A 14,577-nucleotide genomic window follows, 5' to 3' on the forward strand; every position below is an offset into this window, starting at 1 on the left:
CAATAGAAGTAGTGCAATAGAAGTAAGGCAAGATGAAGTATTGATACAAAAGATATCATCCCTTTACTCTCCATACAACAAAATTGGAGATATAAATCTGGGATGTATGTGAAACCATATGAGTTCCTATAGAAAGTAAATATGACCTCAATGAAAAAATTAACCCAAACATAGGGGCATACTACAAACATGAGGTTGTTAGAGCCTTCCAAAGAATTTCGTGCATTGTTTTGTTTTACTTTAATTTAAACCCTAAAACCCAGGTCCACTTTTACTTTGGTTTCCTAAAGCTAAGAAACCTCATCGTACATAGTCTAAACCCTCAATAACTAATCAGTTTTATATAATGTGAATTTGTAACTTTTCTCAGAATCCTAGAAGAGTTGGTAGTTAATGACAGTGAAGGTCGATGGGATAGCGATGTTCTATAAAGCCATACCGCAGTGTCGCAATCATTAGCAGTCAAAGTTTGAGCAACCTTGTGGTGGAGCAGTAAAGACAACTAACCCACACTATTTGCACAACAAGAAGTGTAGGCATCTGAAGTGTAGGCATCTTGTAGGGTAGCAGTAACAATGGAGTGGCGGCTTGAGCTAAATTTCACTGTCCTGCAGAATGATTGAAGATTGTTTGAAGGAGGGTTGTGACATAGCGGTATGTTATGATATTCACCACAATACCATGTCCATCAATGCCCAAAGTATGAGCAATCTTGCAGTGGAGCACTGAATCCGCTAAATTGCATTATTCATATAGTAGCGATTAAGGGAGTCTTGTAGTGGAGCGGTAAAACCGTTGAACCACGCTATTCATATGAAAAGGATTAAAAGCGCTTTGTGGGGTAGTGGTAGGAATAACATATTGACTTGAGAGTAAGCCTGTCGTCTTGCAAAAGAAGAAAAAAACATTCATAAGAAGGTTGCGGTGTCATGGGGTGTGCATTCTAGCTTATTGCTGGCCCACTGCCAAGGCGAAGAAGACTTACAATGATGTTGTAGGTAAGCAGTACACCCGTTGAGCCCCAAATATTTCAAAACTTGTTCTCAAGAGGATTGCGATTAAGCAGTGAGGGTATTTGTGGTTACCACAAACCCGCAAGAAGTAAAGGCTAGATTAAAAATTGGTTGCGATAGAGTGGTATGGACATTTGTGGCCATTGCCAACCCACAGGAATGACAAAGTGAGATCAACGAACATGTAGCGGGGTAGCAATAACTTAGCAATATGGAATAGGGGCAGTCACACGAGATAATAATTAAGCCTGATTTAAAAAATTTAATTTAAATATTTAAAATTGGAGGCCGACCACCTTGGCAAGAGCATGCATTAATGGTGAAAGGATGCACATTGCAAGAGTTCATAAATCATAGTTGCAGCTCGATTATTTCTACTTTGCAATTGGGAGAAGTTGGAGGAGGAGCTCTGAGTAAGCAACAAAGAGAATTCAACAACAAATTTGTTGGGTATATGAAGCCCAACAGTCACATGGTTGTTTGTCTTTCCCAAAAGACTCTTCATTTCATATTTGATATGTTTATATAAATGGCTGTGTGTAGCCCATACATGATGTATTGTGTAATTGGATATTGGTTAATAACAATCCTCCCTGCGTTTCTGGTGGACGTAGCCACTTAGTGGTGAACCACGTTAATCTTGTGTCTTGAGTTCTTTGTTGTGTCTATTATTCTTTCTGCTATTTTCTGTTCATTATTATGTGTTTTCTCTGTTCATTTTTAAAGTAACAATTGGTATCAGAGCTTAAGTGAAGTGATTGAGCAGAGATGGAAAGGTAGATAGATAAAGGATTGAAAATTCTTGAGAAGATGCAGAAGTTTGAAGTTAGAGAAATTAGTTGCTGGTATTGTGGCAAGCGGGGCCACATCAAAAGAAATTGTTGGTTTCTCAAGAAGGCTAAAAGGCAACCAAAAGATGAAGGCACCGATCCAGTCATTGAAGATTTTCTTGCAAATTTAGACTCGGTGGAGGGTAAAATTGTGCAAGAAAAAGTTAAAACAAAACGCCATGTTCATTGGTGGGATGGTTGGAAAAATGAGGAGACTTCGGCTGAAGAAGAAGAGGATGCTGAAGAGGAGGACGCTGAAGCAAGTGAGGATGAAGTTGATGAGGTTGAGACCAAGACTCCGGAGAATTATGAAATTTTTTTTTTATGAGGTTGAAGGAAGAGGATCTCCTACTCACCGACAAACTGATTTGTATGGACTAGAAGTTGATGGTTTTGTGTCGCATCATGAATATTGGAAAAGATAACTTTGAGAAAGAATGGGATTTTTCTGAAGAGACCGTATTTCAGCAAGAGGAAAGTGATGGGAAGCTCCTAACTGAGGGCTCTTTCCTCACAAAAATGTATGCCTTGTTGATAGGAAAGCCTTTCTTTGGTGGAAAGAATCCACAAGAGGATTGAGGGTGCCTAGAGATTGAATATCCCAGGAGCGTAGGGATTATAGAGCTCATGGAGGCGGGAGAGAGCCTCTGGCTCAAGGCTGCGCAAGATCCAGAATACTTCGAAAAGGCTGAGGATAAGGTCTTTGAGGAAAATGAATTTCAAAAAGAATAAAAGAGTGATGATTTATTGCTCCAGATTGCAAAAATAGAGGCGGAGTGGAATGCATTGATTGCAGGTACTACACAAGTTTTTACACAAAATACAACAATTCATTCAGTGAGGCAACCTTGAGAATTGGGAGTGATGTTTGTAGGCTATTCACACCTGTACAAGAGTTTTATATTTGGGTATTAAAATCTAATAATGGTGATCTTCTAGATATTCTATTGTGGGGGAGCACAAAAGCAAGAGACTTTGATGGAGGAGTATATTATGCATCTCTTGATAGTAGTGTTCTTGATTATGGATTACCGGATGAAGTAGTTAGAGAATATGTTTTTAACTCTGATCTAACTTGGAGAAGATTAATTTGCATTGTTCATGAATAGAGTTTGGCGATATTAAAATCTTCTCAAGAGCTGGTTGTAGTATGAGCCTTGGAATGGAGATGTAGGGAATGTTATAGGCTGTGCCAGTTGGACTTCACGGGGGAGATTGTTGTGTATATGAAGCCCAATAGTCACATGGTTGTTTGTCTTCCCCAGAAGACTCTTCATTTCATAGTTGATATGTTTATATAAATAGCTATGTGCAGCCCATAAATGATGTACTGTGTAATTGGAAATTGGTTAATAACAATCCTCCCTGCGTTTCTGGTGGACGTAGCCACTTAGTGGTGAGCCACGTTAATCTTGTGTCTTGAGTTCTTTGTTGCATCTATTATTCTTTCTGCTGTTTTCTGTTCATTATTATGTGTTTTCTCTACTCATTTTCAAACTAACAAAACTAGGGCCTTGAAACAAGTAAGTAGCTAGTTCTAGAGAAGTAGAAAGAATTACTTGCATTTCTATCTGGTGAATTGATCAGTGTGGAATAGCTAGTTTGGGTATAGTATTTTTACAATGCATCATAAAGTGAAATCGTCAAAACCCAAGGGGGAGTCTTTTGCCCCTAAAGAAAAGGAAAGGCTGCTGCAACAAACGCCTAAGAATCTTTATAGGGATGAAGCATAGGGATGCATAGATGCTGCAATTCCCATTCCTAGGTGGGATTTTTTTTGGTACTATTGGCAATTTTTGTGCCAACCTTAGTAGAGCTCAGATCTAGTACTTTAGTGTGTCTAACATTTTATGTTAGTCAATACCGGTAACATGTTGTGTTATCGGTCTCAGCAGAGTTAGCTGCTTCTTCATAGTTTTGCAAAGTCATATAACACAAGGGTTATATGATGTGTCAATAACAGGTCATGTCATTGACTGGGTCATGTTATTGACCACTCAGATCGAGTCGTGTTATTGACCACCGGCTAGAGGGGCTCTCGATCGTAAGCGGGCCCTAATTCTTTTTTGAGTTGACTGGGTTAGTCAGGCAACTCACTTAGGTTCAACCGGCTTGAGGGGCTCCCGGTCGTCAGTGGGCTGATTTCCCCCTTCCTCTTATTGATCATAGGATTTTTTATCACAATAAGCAGAGACCGTGGGATAAGAATTTTAAAAAGTGAGGATGTATTCTTCATCCCGCGGAGTGTAACGATGACAACAAATGGGCCACGAGATAAGAAAGAAAAGTGAAAGGCTTTCTTCTTATCGCGCGAGGTTAGAACAACACACTGTTGATGCCGTGAGATAAGATACAAGGGGAACAAAGGACCCTTATCCCATGAAGGAAAAAAGACAAGAGAGATCCCATGGGATAAGGAGCAAATAGAAACTACAAAGCATTTTTCTTATCCCATGGGGTAAATTCAAGGCATCAAAGGTCCTGCGGGATAAGGAAACAAGAGTAAATCAAAGAAACTCTTATCCCACGGGAGGAAACAAAGACACAAGTGGCCCTAGGGGATAACAAAAGTAAAGCAAAATCAAAGCAAAATTCTTATCCCATGAGGTTAAAAGGGACCCATAGAGATGTTGCGGGGTAAGAATACAGTGCAGTCAATGATCAACACAGCCAAGGAAGCATGGATTCGGGGTGCCATGTCATCCACCCATGACCATTGGATCTTCATAAAATTCAATCCAATAGCGATGTTCTAATCTTTGATTGGGCTTTTGAGTGTGCTTACATGGCGAGATCTCAGATCAATGGTTGATTTTCAAACTTCCAACTACCATTGACATTTAACTCTTTTGCAGGTGGTGGTTGTCGACCCGATGGTCAAGGTCATTTTTTGCTCAGTCAATGCCTGATTTTGGACCCGATCTCACTACAACCACCATATTTTGATGCCATAATGCTAGACATGATACCTGCTGATGATTCCTAATGCAACCCATGACTCTTTAATGCGGTTTGAAGAATTTTTGTGCTTACAAACGCCATCCAGATGCAGGGTTTTCCTTTATTTGTGGAGATATTTGCTCTTCCAGAGGCAGAGGACATTCCCAGACCTAGTTGTAGCATGCCATCAGATCTCGGATATGATCTCTCCCTCTCTTATGATATTTTTGTAACCTAGCTCGAGTAGGGTTATGGTTTTCTCAATGTAACCATCTGAGTTATGCCTAAACTATAAAGGCAATTTTGTACCATTTTATCAAGATCCTCTCCCTTCTTTTCTCATGCAAAGTTCTAGTGTCTCTCTACATCTATAAATTTGTCCTTCCCTTTCATCAATAAAATTATCTTTCTTGCCTTTATTCGATTCTTGCAATTTGTGTAAGTGTTTACCTCTTTGTTTGAATGTTTTCTCCTTTGGTTTTCTATAGTGTAAGTGATCGTGTTGATTCCAAACCTTCACTCACACTTAGATGGCTAAGTAGAATAGAATTTTGTGCATCCTTGGATAGTTTCATTAATGTTTTGTGCAAGTATAGGCAAGTATGGATCATTATTTCAGTCTAGGTGCAAACCATTTTCCCTTCTTTCCTGCAACCCTTCTCTTTCTCCTTTTTCCCTGTCAAACCATAGACTAGTTTTATCAATGTTGGGTTGGTCCAACACTCTGCATTCAGATTGAAGAGGAAGTCATTCTTCTCTAGAGATTCAACCTCAAAACAATGCAAGGTCCAACACTTCAGAGGTCGATTCAATATTTCACAAGGTTGGTGGTCAAGCGTGATCACCAGGGGTGCAAACTTGTGTGTTAATAGTTTTTGGCATGCCCTATGGGATAGATTGAACCAGCTCTGGTTCAAGCTTCTTACCATTTTTTTGATGGTTGGTGTGTCCATCAGCAAATTTAGCCTTTGGAGACAACATCCCACATACCTGGCAACTCTACAACAAATTTTACTATTTAAGAAGTTCAACGCTCAAAACACCTGAAGAGTTGGTGTGCTCTTTAGTATATTTCCTTTGGAGGTAGTCACATCAACACCTGGCGACTCTGAGGATCAAATCCAGGCTCTTGTTCAGGAACCATTTCAAATAAAATAGCCGAACAGGAGCTCCTTCTAGAGGTATTTTTCTCTGATAATATAAACTTTTAGATTCTAGAAGTAGAGGGAGTCGCATAAAATCATGGCTACCCCTAGAATGCATACTTTTGTCACCTTTAATGGTGGAAACCCCTTAGCTCTAGACCAAAATAATATCATCCCAATTGTAGCCTTTAAGGCTATACCATTTTTTTACTGGGGAGACCTTTGTCACCCCAAGTGAGCACATTAAAGATGTAGCAAGTATCTACTCTATCTTTGACATCACAAAGGATAATGTAGAAGTGAGGATTCTTGCCTCTTCTTTCAAGGGACAATCCCTACAATGGTTTAGGGGTTTGCCCTCTAGCTCAAATCATAGCTGGGATAAGCTGGGGGAGAAATTGTGCAAGGAGTTTGAAGACAAAAGTGGCCCCTTGTCACTAGTTGAACAACTAGAAACCATAAAGAGATCCCCTTATGAGTTTATGGCATATTTTAATTATAGGTTCTAGAAGACTTGGGATAGGATCCCTGCTTTGGTTAGGACATCTGCTAATTGTGCATTTATATACTTCCTGAGGGCTATAAATAGTGACATAGCTGTGATGATCCAGTCATTAAGAGTGGATAACCTTCCAGAGGCTTGTGACACTACCATCAAGGCATAAAAGTTTTTAATTCAAGAAGGGAAGCTTCCTCCTAGGCCTTCAATGTCCTTACTCCCAATGGCTCCTTCAGGTCGAGAACTTGTAGCTGCACCTCTGCCACCTTCAAAGATTAAGGGGCCTAACAATGAGTTGCTTTTAGTCATAAGGAAGCAATCTCAGGACAATAGGCCTTATCAACAACAAAGTCAAGGCTATTAGCGTCAGAGAAATCTTGTTCAAGGGAAAAATTGGAGTAATCATGTTTCTTAGATCACTTGCAGAAACAAGAGTACCCCTCAAGCCTTAGTTCCATAGAGAAATTTTGTCTTTTCAAACTGGCAGAAGGATGAGGAAGAAGATGCACCTACGAGGAGGCTACCACATAAGTTTCAGTACGCTAATGTTGAGGTGGTCGCAGGTAATTTTCCTTCTGCAACACATAACATGATAGAGATTTCTTGCCAAGAGCCCAAGGTTTCTATAGTTTGTCACCAAGAAGAAGAAATAACAAAAACAAAGAGACAATCTGAAGATTTTAAGTCTTCCTATGAAGTGTCTCATGAGCTTGAGATATGTGTTGATGAGCTAGATATCAGCACATGTGATTATGATGTATGCTAGTTCTCCCATGTCCCTAAATGCAATGATGTTGAATATGAGGCCTTCATTCAGTGTGAAGATGTTTTATTCAACATGAGGGATTAGGTGTCTAAGCTTGAATGTTTTAATTGGGGCCAATATATTGAGTTTAATGTGGTTGAGCAACGACATGTTGATCATGCGAATAGTCTCTTGGTTGCTCAGCTTGATAGTGTACCTAAGATTTAAAGTTTACAATTTAATATGTCTAAGGAGCCTCATCATCTAGATCAAGACAAAGATATGGTACACTTATCATCCTCATGTGAGTTTGAGGCCTTTTCTGTTGGTTTCGACTCATACCAAAAGCAGGACAGTTGTGATGGCAATAACTCTCTCTTGCGTGAAGAGATTTCTTCCTCTTTTACAAGGGTTAATTCTTCTGATATTGGCCTCCTCCTTGAGTACTCTTCCCTTGTTGCTGAATGTGCATTTGATGTGTCTCCGTCTGCTTCAGATACTTATCTCATGTGGATCCCCTTCCATAGCAAGGTAAATGGTGAGATTTCTTTTCACCACATTAGCGGCCTATATGCTCTACTATACACATGCAAAATACTTCAATTGTTGCAATTGGTTGGTGACTGTGACCATGGCCTGAGGGAGATCAACACCTTCAAAAGGATCATCTTTGACAAAGGAAGAAGCTCTCTTTGTCTCTGAGTTTCATTAATATAATCATTAGTTAGTTTTTTTCCATGCTTTCCAAGAAGTGCACATGCACAGGTCATCTCTTCCAGAATGGCCAAATTTTGATCTTTTGTTCCAGAATGGAAAAGTTTTGACCTTTTGCAAGGGCAAGGATTATCTTTTTGCTTCAGGTTTTGACTCTGCACCCAATGGACATCTAAGGCTACTAATAAATGTGCCAAGCAGGTTTGTCACCCCCTCCGAGTTGCCACAAATGTTGGCAATTCTTGTGCCAACCTTAGCAGAGCTCAAATCCAAGACTTCAGTGTGGCTAACATTTCATGTTAGTCAATACCGATAACATGATGTTATCGGTCTCAATAGAGTTAGCTTCTTCTTCATAGTTTTGCAAAGTTATATAACACGAGGGCTATATAATGTGTCAATAACAGGTCATGTCATTGACTGGGTCATGTTATTCACCACTAAGACCGGGTCATGTTATTGACCATCGGATAGAGGGTCTCACGATCGTAATTTGACCCTAGTTCTTTTTCAAGTTGATTGGGTCAGTCAGACAACTCACTTAGGTTCAACCGGTTGGAGGGGCTCTCGGTCATCAGCGGGCTAATTTCCCCCTTCCTCTTACCAGTTGCAAGATTTTTGAACGCAACAAGTAGAGGCCACATGATAAGAATTTTCAAAGGTGAGGAAGTATTCCTTCTTATCCTGCAGAGTGGAATGATGACAATAGATGGGATGCGGGATAAGAAAGAAAAGAGACAAGATTTCTTCTTATCCCGCAAGGTTGGAACAACATACAACTGATGTCATGGGATAAGATACAAGGGGAAGAAAGGACCCTTATCCTGCGAAGGAAAACAAAGACAAGAGAGATTACATGGGATAAGGAGAAAATAGAAACTACAAAGCATTTTTCTTATCCTACGGGGTAAATTCAAGGCATAAAAGGTCCCACGAGATAAGGAAACAAGAGTAAATCAAATAAACTTTTATCCCGCGAGAGGAAACAAAGACACAAGTGGCCCCATGGGATAACATAAGAAAAGCATAATCAAATTAAAATTCTTATCCTATGAGGTTAAAAGGGACTAATAGAGATGTTGCGGGGTAAGAATACAGTGTAGTCAACAATCAATACAACCAAGGAAGCATGGACCCGGGGTGCCACGTCAGCCACCCATGACCGTTGGATCTTCATAAAGCCCAATCCAATGACAATGTTTTAATGTTTGATTGGGCTTTTGAGCACGTTTACATGGTGAGATCTTAGATCAACGGTCGAGCTTCAAACTTGCAACTGTCATTGGCATTTAACTCTTTTGCAGGTGGTGGTTGTTGACCCGATGGTCGAGGTCATTTTTTGCTCAGTCGGTGCCCAATTTTGGACCCGATCTCACTGCAACCACTAGATTTTGATGCCATAACACCAGACATGATGCCTGCTAATGACTTGTAATGCAACCCATGCCTCTTCAATGCAGTTTGAAGACTTTTTGTTCCTACAGACGCCATCCAGTACATAGAGACGCATCTAGATGTAGGGTTTTCTCTGATTTACGAAGATATTTGCTCTTCCAGAGGTAGAGGATGCTCCCAGAGATAGTTGTAGCACACCATCAGATCTTGGATCTGATGTCTCCCTCTCCTCTAATATTTTTGTAACCTAACTTGGGTAGGGTTAGGGTTTTCTCAGTGTAACCATCTGAGTTATGCCCAAAATATAAAGGCAATTTTGTACATTTTTCTCAGGATCCTCTCCCTTCTTTTCTCATGCAGAATTCTTATGTCTCTCTACATCTGTAAATTTGCCTTACCCTTTTATAAATAAAATTATCTTTCTTGCCTTTATTCGAATATTGCAATCTGTGTAAGTGTTTATCTCTTTGTTTGAATGCTTTCTCCTTTGGTTTTCTCCAGTGTAAGTGACCGTGTTGATTCCTAGCCTTCACTCACACTTAGATGGCTAAGTAGAGTAGAATTTTGTGCATCCTTGTGTAGTTTTCGTTAATATTTTGTGCAACTATAGGAAGGGATGGATCATTATTTCAGTTTGGGTGCAAACCCTTTTCTTTTCTTTCCTACAACCCTTCTCTTTCTCCCTTTTCCCTATCAACCCATCGATTAGTTTTATCAGTGTTGGGTTGGTCTAACACTCTGCATTCAGATTGAAGAGGAAGTCAGCCTTCTCCGAAGATTCAATCTCACAACAACACAAGGTATCATTTTTGAGAGGTTGATTCAATGTTTCACAAGGTTGGTGGTCAAGCCTGATCACCAGGGGTGCAAACTTTTGTGTTAACATATACTTTTATGATAAAAGAAATGGCGAAATAGTATCGAATCCTTAGACTTTAGACCTTGCTAGATTGATAGTGCCTAATTTTTTAATAGATGTTGAGCTCATTAGGGTATTGGTACAATGTTACCATCCAGTCACTAGGGTAGTGAGAATGCCAAGTGGGTCTCCCATGGTGGAAATAATGCTTTATGTTGAACAAGGAAGCTCTCACCAAAATTGACTTAGAAAAGTTCAAGAAAGACTACAAGAGGTTGAAGAACACCTATAGGCATTATGAGCTCCCATTATGTAGGAGGAGGGGTTTGAATAACAAAATAATGGTAATTGTGGATAATGAGCCCCTTGCATTGGATGATTTCTAGGTATACTTCAAAAGAACATATTCTGGTTTATGCCAAATGCTTGAAATAGATGCATAGAACAAGATGCTAGTTAGCCTCATGATGATGACCACGAGGATACATAATTTTGAGGTAAATTTGGAGTTTGACTTTGCTACAAAGATTGCAAGATTAATAGATGAGCAATTGGCTAAAGTGACGGAAGGAAGAGGCCCAATTGAGTTCAAGCACTATTATTTGCTTTGTCATTTAATTTTATATCAAAATAAAAACAAATGAAATCAAAAGATAGATTTGGGAATGGTGGATAGTCAAGGGAATAGGTTTCCCATCCAATTATGGTGTTATATATGGGACATGAGGTGCAAAAGTAATGACTATGTTGTTTTTCATGATTATTTTTTAGTTCTTGGGTAAAAGTACAGATTTGTGTCTCACCTACAACTGTTTCATGTGATCTGGTTGGAATAGTTTTGACCAGAAGGGTTCCAACCGGACCAATGTGGCAGTCACGTGGCAGCCGCATGGCAAAGGGGTTTCTACCAGAACCTCTTTGTTATATAAGCTCAGTACTGGAGGTCTTAAATTTTTTATACCAACTCAATTCGATCACCTATGATTGACCAAAAGCCTCTGCATATGATTACAACTTTATTCACACACAGATAATCCCATAACCATAATCCCATGATCTATAAAGAGATCTTACATCATATTTATACCAACCTGGTACCTAAACAATTGGGTTAGCCACCTAAAATATAATACAATAAATTCATAACTTTAACCCACAATCTAATGATCAACCAAGTCAACCTAAGACTGAAACAACATAATCCAATCAATAAACCCAACCAGTAATGCATCGGGATCATCCACCAACACGTTACATAAATTGGTCCATAACCTAGCCTAATAAGATAACATTAGGTTTGAAATCAAATCCAACACCACCGATAAACAGGAACACGAACAAGATAACCAATAGCATCCTGAAAGCCTTCTAGAAGCCATGCCAACACCACTTATCATGTGAATCAAAATATCTTCAACAAAGCTCTGCTGGTAGAACCCTTACCGGTAACCAAAAGGCTTACTAGAACAAATGATAGCTCCTGAGTCATCAAATCCCGAACCAACTGATCATGATACCCATCTCAATAGCATGAATGACAGATCCAAACCAAATCCACAAGCCAAAACATACCGAAGCATACCAGATCAATATCATAAACCAACTACTCTACCGGAACCTACCGGAAGTCAGTAAACAACCAAAATAATTGGTGTTGCCATCAATGACAAAACACCAATGCAACACATAATCAATTCCTCCAATTGTCAACACTTCCATCTAGGGATGAAGCATTGATGAGTTAAGTTTGTTCCCCTGAAAAAATTGATCTTATTCATGAATAAATTTTGATGCAAGAGAAGGATATATCACTAACAATGCTCTCTCTTAAAAATTAAGTTTTAGTGGATAAAGAACCTAACCAAGATCAAGTCAATGCCATTCATGTTGCTGGTTAAGAGAAACCTAGACATCACTCTTTTTAAAAGAAGGTTCAAGTTTCCAACCTCTTCCTTTGCCGACATCCTCTCCCCCGTTGTGTAATTCATCTAGAGCTTCTATTTATTTCTTTAAATTACAAAAAGATAGTGTTTTGTCTGGTCTTCTTCAAGCCAGCTTGATTACCCTTTTTTGGCCCAACAAAGAAGAAGATGTAAGATCTTGATAATTCTAGTTTTTGTGGGTATCATCAACTCCATGACCATTCCAATAACGAATGTCAAGCTTTGCATATTAAAATTCAATAATTGTTTGATTTTGGTATTATTAAAGTAACAAGTGACAATGCATGGCATCTTCATCATGATCATTCTATATAACATATGGGGTCCTATTATGCTGCTCCTCAATATGTGCCATTTTAAGATTATCTTTTGGGGACTCTTTTCCATTTATGATGGTATAATTCCAGGTGCAATCACATTCAGGTAGAAACATAATATGCTATTTATTCTTGTCTCTATGCTTGGGGGATAAGAATAGTTTTTCAATCTTTCCTTCTTTCTAAGGATTCACTTTTCCTTTGTTGAATTGAATATTTTTTTAACTTGATGTCCTTTCATGCATATAATTATCCTTCATGTATGTGTTTTCCTTCGTTAGGATCTATTCCTTTCTTGAAATAGTACATCTTTTATGAATAATTTATCCTTATAAAGTGTACAATCCTTCACTAAGAATCCTATTTTTCCTAATAATAGGGAAGGTGTGCATTCTTAATATCCTTCCCTTTTCAAATATTGCTGGGAAAAATGGCGTCTCAACCTTGCATTTACATGAGGTTACTATTTGTAGTAAATTTTTATTTGAGCATGAAATGGTGCGAAATTATTCATGAAGCTTTTGGTTGGATAGATAAGCATTCTGGTAAAGTTACATCACAAGATCATGACTAGTTTTGAATATATTAAAGTTTCCATTTTGGAGGGGTGGAATGAAAGGTTTAAATTTAATTTTGAGGACTTTAGAGGCCCTAAAATGCCTTGAAAAATGGGTGTAAATGATGTAGTAGTTTACAAGGCAATAGAGGACTTCACGAGCTTTCTGACACTTCAAACGGTTCTCAAGTTACGGTCTCTGGAAGTTTGTAATCTTGAAATAGGAAATATAAAATGTATTAGACACATAAATGAGTTGTAAAAGGGAGGGACACATGTTGATGTGTGTTTTAACATGTCATATGGCATCTAGAAGGGAGATAAGGTCCGCTCTACTTTATTGGGTGGTTTTAGCCCATGGTTTTGAAATACTGTTTGATGATTTCTTGTATTGTATCTCCTATATATGAGGTGCATGAGATAGAGGTTGTGTGTAAGAGTCTTATGGTGATTGACTTACCTTTGAGTCTTTGATTAGTGGTATTTTTGCAAAGAGCTTGCTCTAGAAGTATATTGTAATCTGTTATTGATTGTTGAATAATATATTGAGCTACTTTTGGAGTGTGGAGTTTTTCTCCCGAAAGGGTTTTCCCCATGTTAAGATCTCTGTTATGGTATGCATGTTATTATGTCTATTTTTGTTAAGTTTTTGTCACTGCTGTAACGATCTGTAAAATATTTTGCATTATCCTCCTCTCAAGTTTAGTGTAGGAAGATGTTCTGCAACTTAACTTCCTTACAAGTGGTATCAGAGCCTGATCACCTGTGGTTTTATTTGTGGGTTGTTGGGTTTTTTGAACTAATCTAGATTTGAGTGGGAGCTTGTCCATAAGACAGTTTTTGATCTTGTTGCAAGAATTTTCAGATGGCAAGTTCATCAAGGAGAATAGAGGTGGAAAAATTTAATGGTAGCAATTTTTCAGATGTGGGTGCTGAAGATGGAAGATCTGCTAATAGATTGATATCTATGGGATGCTATTGATGCGAATATCTCAAGACTTGCAGATCCTACTATGGCTTCTTATGATGTGATGGACTGAAAGGCTAAGGGTCTAATTAGATTGTGCCTAGAAGACTTTGTTCTAATCAATGTCCATGAAGAGAACATTGCAAAGAAGTTATGGACTAAGCTTGGTAAAATGTATCAATCAAAATGCTTATTGATTCAGATTTTCTTGAGGAATAAATTATATTCCTTGAAGATGGAAAAGGGTGGAAGAATTGCAGATCACCTAGAAGCATTTAATATGTTGGTGGCTCAATTAGTATCCATTGGTGTTAAGATTATAAAAGAGGAGAAATCCTAGATCTTGCTTTGTTCTTTGCCTGATTTGTGGGATTCTCTTGTTATGGCTATCGGTAGTACTTTTGTTATTTTGAAGTTTGAATATGTGGTGGGTGTCCTACTTGGTGAAGAGATGCAAAGGGAGGTATCTGTCCGTTTGAAGGAAGCCCTAACTGTTCATGGAAGACCTAAGGAAAAAGGCAAGAAGAATGAGAAGCACAATAAGTCCAAATTTAAAGGGAGATCCAAATCTCCTGGAAAGTCCAAAGTCATATGCTGAAACTATGGTAAACCAAGTCACATCCGTAAGGACTGCAAAGAAGAAAAGAAGAAGAA

The sequence above is a fragment of the Cryptomeria japonica genome, chromosome 6 (assembly GCF_030272615.1).
Source record: "Cryptomeria japonica chromosome 6, Sugi_1.0, whole genome shotgun sequence".
Classification (NCBI taxonomy): Eukaryota; Viridiplantae; Streptophyta; class Pinopsida; order Cupressales; family Cupressaceae; genus Cryptomeria; species Cryptomeria japonica.